This window comes from Sinohyriopsis cumingii, chromosome 2 (genome assembly GCF_028554795.1).
Source record: "Sinohyriopsis cumingii isolate HCF-2022 chromosome 2, ASM2855479v2, whole genome shotgun sequence".
NCBI lineage: Eukaryota > Metazoa > Mollusca > Bivalvia > Unionida > Unionidae > Sinohyriopsis > Sinohyriopsis cumingii.
Window position 1 is genome coordinate 30,637,716 of NC_142962.1, and position 5,218 is coordinate 30,642,933.

Sequence of the window (5,218 nt, forward strand, 5' to 3'; positions counted from 1 at the left end):
TTCAATGTTCCCCGATACTGAACGCGCGCGACAATACTCATATAGCATTCACGTGAATAAAGGAACTACTTTCTATTGTAAACAAACAATGACGCAGACGCACTTTTGATTTGTAAACAAATCATATACACTCGCGTAAGATGCTCCTTACGTTGTGGTTGTTTAAATTTGTTTCTGAATGAACTAAAACATGTTTCGTGGACTGCAAAACAAACAAGCTGTTTTGGCACATTCCGCGTTGATACAATGTTACGGATTTAGGCTAGCGACATTTCATAAAAAATCCGGAATATTAGGTCCTTACAAATAACATACAAGTGACAAGGCATATACTCTCTTCTTTATCTGGTGATAAGAATGGCAAAATAAAATATACTTACAGTTTTACATCCTGAATTTCCTCAAAATGTTTTTCTTAATTCTGCAAATCCGAATTACATGAGCCATGTCATAGGTTTTCAATCTTGATTACGCATTTCGAAATTGTGCTGTAATTTCGATAAGTGCAATTGCATCCTCCTTACTGCACTCAAAATGAAATAAGCATTAAATTCCAGAGCGTCTTTTTGATAATTGCAATTGAAAGACTTCATATTTTTCCACGTTATGATTTCAAACATTCAGTGACAGAAACAGAAACACATTTGCAGACGTAAACACGCTTCTCCCACGCCACTTCAATCCGATGTATTTCTTGTATAATTTGCACAGATGAATCCAGTCCAAAATCACAAATTTTTGTCGAATAGAAATAAAATTACAAAATATATTCATTCCAGATCAAATGGAAAAGTTGTTGCAATGCGCATTCATTCACAATATGACTGCAAATTTCAATTTTAACTAGACACGCCGTTTTCTTTCGAAAGTTATGTAGAGCGCGCGACTAAGTTCAAATTTATGTGTGCATTAATAATGATGTTATTGTGTACTGACAAATGTGCGCTTGTGTATTTCGTTTGGAATACGGCATTCATTCATTTACATTGTTTCTTGTAGTGTATTTTGTTTATATAATTAAACCTTAGGTAGAATAAAAAAATGAGCATATAATAAAAAGGTTACTGCATTTGTATGGGAAAATATGAACTCGTTTTGTCGGAAGGATATAATGTACTCACAAATTCGTGCAGTATTCCATTCAAAAAGTCGTTCATATTTTCCCATACAAATGCAGTAACCTATAAATACATTCAGCGTAATTGTTACTCTAGGTAATACTAACTTTTGCGTAGTGACGCAACCATTCATCGTCAATACTGTCGTTTTCATTTATATTTCGGGGCTGTAATAACCTGAAAATCATAGCTCCATTATTGTCATTTGTAAATTCATAACAAATGTTGAAATATTCAATAACAAAATCTACATTATGCAAGAAAATGAAGATTAAAGCAGAACTAGAAAATTGCTTATTGTTGTTATTATTATTATTATTATTATTATTATTATTATTATTAATTTTTATTGGAAACAATATGATCTGCGAATTAGAGGATCTCAAATTTTTTGTAGGCTATTTTGCACATAATCCTTTCTCTCCGTCTCTGTCTACTGTCTGTCTGTCCCTCACACCAACATGAATCTCTGTTCTGGCTAAGCATTGCCTACATTTTGTCAATCAGGAAACGGTTTGTTGTAAATAAACCTTTTTACTTCAGGACGGAGTCACTTTTGTTTACACATTTGTAGCGGCATATAAGACTGCCTTAGAAGGCCATACATCGGTTTGACAAATTCATTATTGTTTTAATATTTAATATTTAATTTAATATTTAATATTTTTAATATTGTAGTTTGCTTTAGGGATTATATTGTAACTCACTGTTATCTAGAGGGATTAATAATACAATTCATGATTGCTAAAGAGTTATTAATACTAGATCATAGTTGTACAATACCAATAGTTTAACATAAGTAATCAAAACGACAGAGAAGAAAAACAAAACAACAACAAAATAATGAAACTACGATTAGATCCATTAAAAAAACTTGGGTTATGATCATTACAGATCTGAGTAATAAGACAAACACGATAAAATATGCTGCATTTTATTAGTTTTTCAGTTAAAAAGATAGAAACAAATATGTTGACCAATAAGTGGCAATTAAAATCAGTGTGGCACTTGATAGAATTCATCAAATAGATAAAAGGATAAATCAAATGAAAACAGATTTAACTTATTTGAAACAAGAGTTTACAAATTACATAGATGCATTCAGACTGACGCGAATAAGTAAACTCTTACACTGAGTGGTACAATTTATAAAATAAAAATCTAGAGAAACGAAAGCATAGAAACAAAACTTAACTGAACCAGGCAAATGGCTCAGATAATCATAGATTGTGTGTTGAAATAAATGAATTATAAACGGAAATGAACAATCCAATAGGGATTTGAGGAAAACTCAGCAAACGCCTTGTAGCATATTGCTTGATGATTTTTGTACTGTACCAACTCGGGAGCATCCTGACGATATTGAATTAATTCCGTAGCGAATAAAAGATGTTTTTAAATAAAAGCAGAAAAAAACTAATAATAGTAGCTGATCGTAATCAAGTTGCAAATGAAAATATAAGGGGAATGTTGGCATTTTCGTTTGATTTGAGTGGAGTTAGTGAAATTTCGGCAGAATCACTTTTTAATTCATTATTTATGTCTCCTTAGCATCAACTCAAAACAATAACCGCATTCCACGAACAAGGCTCAGGAATGAAATACCTCGAGCGTTTTAATATTTCAACGAATACTCAGTACAGAAAGTGTACAACATCATAGCGTATCCTGAGTCAGGTTTCAGACGTACGTATTCAATTTTCCGGCATGCCTGGTGCTTTCTTAGTCTTTTCTCTTGATCATATTTGCGATAGCAATCTCATGTCATCATCTGATTTATGTGGCGATGTGCATCTTGCAAATAATTCCACAAGGTACCAAATCAACATGTATTGTTCTGTATAATTCTCGACCCTTCGTTGAGTCAGCGAACCCAACATTTTCAAATTGGTCAAATACTAACTTGAGACCCTAAATCTATTATCATCAACAATTAAGTCAATGCTTGGTGGCAGTACATCAGGCTAGTTCCACGTCTGCGAAGACAGCTGAGATTAAGACTGCGTTGATATTGACCCTATGTAATTTTCACTGCTCCAACGGATTAGTAACGGCTGGGTTTTAGTGACACCTCGGCAGATGACTAACCACTGGGTATCGCGTGTGCGTGTATGATTGTTTTATGCGACAAGCATATCCTTAATGGTTCCCGAGAATTTATACATGTTTTTCAATGTGCTTTTGCATTTTGATTCGTTTTTCTATTCATGCAGTTGTTATTACTATAACAATTCCTATTTGTGAAAAAAATTCAAATATAAGAACATATTCATCATGAAACCTGTATGTCATTGTGGCACATCGCGACCTTTATATATTTTCATTCTCACAGACCACCATATTGCCTTAATGTAAATATTGTGCATATCGTTGTTAAAATTATTAGAAAATGTATAACAAACGGAACCTTTATATTTATAAACGGTAGGATAAAACTTTCAGCGCTTTCAGTCAACTTAAATTGCGTGATGTCGAGTGCAATTATTCTGCGCACGCAACTGGTACAACTCGAAGACAATGAATTCATTATGCATCAACTCAATACACGAAGCTTAAAGCCAAATAAACGGCAGAATATTTACTGCTGACTCTTGCCATTTAAAGCTCATAGAATTATTTCTTTGTCAGTTCAAGATAACATTAGTCATTGCTCGAACATATGACGTGATTAACATTATTGTTTAATCAGGAACTCTGTGTGTGTGTGTGTTTGTGTGTGTGTGTGTGATTTGAAGTTTTAACGCAGCTACTATGTCTGCAGTAAACAGTTTATAGTGATGCCGGAGACATGTAACATGATGTTCACCCAGTCACATTATCCTGACATCAGGCCGACTAGTCTTAACACTAACCTCTTAATTCTGAGCCCCTACCGAGGCAGCTGTTAGTACCATTTTTAAAAGTCTTTGGTATGACAGATCCCGGGTTCGACCCGGCGACCTCCCTCATCCGATGCGGACGTTCTAACCACTAGGCCACCGGAACAGTCTGTCAGGAACTGAAATATTTTCATTGCAAATTTGATATACACGTTCCTCTGAATCTATTCAGCAACATAATGTCCAATTTATCTTTTTGACTGGAGAGATAAACATTTCGCAGACTGTGCCACATTTCCTTGCATATGCCTGAGAATAACATGACATTACATCCATCTGCTTGTGGTTCTTTACATAATACAGCTATGCACAGCCTTTATTCTGATGATTGCCGTCGTTGTGGTAAGACGTTGTTATGCCGTGGTTATATATGGCTAAGCCCTTTAAGTTGTTCATCACATTTCAGATGTCTTTGATGATATTTAAAAGGTTTCTGGCACATTATTTACATTTTACACCGATCTCCTTGCAATGAGTTTTAAAAAAAGTGGAAAATTTTGTAAATATGGTTTTTCAGAATTATGTCACTGGACAATGTTTGGTTTGGTGTTCGAACCCACAACATTCCGATATCAAGTCCGGCAAAAACAACCATTTAGCTGTCACAGCTTGTATCTCTAAACAAAGAAAAAGGCATGAAAATAACATTATCACTTTATATTACCGAAATGTAGGATATACCCAATTAGAGGTGTACGAGTAACATTGTACTACTGAAAAGCGCCATGTGTCTTACTAGAGGTGTATTAATAATATTACATTGCTGAATTACTGCAATGTAGGATATGTCCCGTTAGAGATGATGGAGGATATGTCCAGTTAGAGATGGGTTAATACTATTATATTACTGAAATGTAGGATATGCACAATTAGGGGTTATTAATAATATTTTACTGAAATGTAGGATATTCCCATTTAGAGGTGTACGAGTATGATTGTACTAATGAAAAGCGAGATGTGTCTTATTATGAGTGTATTAATAATATTGCATTACTGAATTGCTGCAATGTAGGATATGTCTCGTTAGAGATGATGGATGATATATACAGTTAGAGGTCGGGTAATACTATTATATTACTGAAATGGAGGATATGTACAGTTAGAGGTTGGTTAATACTATTATATTACTGAAATGTAGGATATGTACAGTTAGAGGTGGGTTAATACTATTATATTACTGAAATGTAGGATATGTACAGTTAGAGGTGGGTTAATACTATT

At 34.0% G+C, this 5,218-nt stretch overlaps 1 pseudogene; it reads right to left on the reverse strand.

Moving 5' to 3' along the window:
* Nucleotides 1-2,703: 2,703 nt before the first annotated feature.
* On the reverse strand, nt 2,704-2,783 carry LOC149804560 (small nucleolar RNA SNORD36; annotated as a pseudogene).
* Between the last annotated feature and the right edge of the window lie 2,435 nt (nt 2,784-5,218).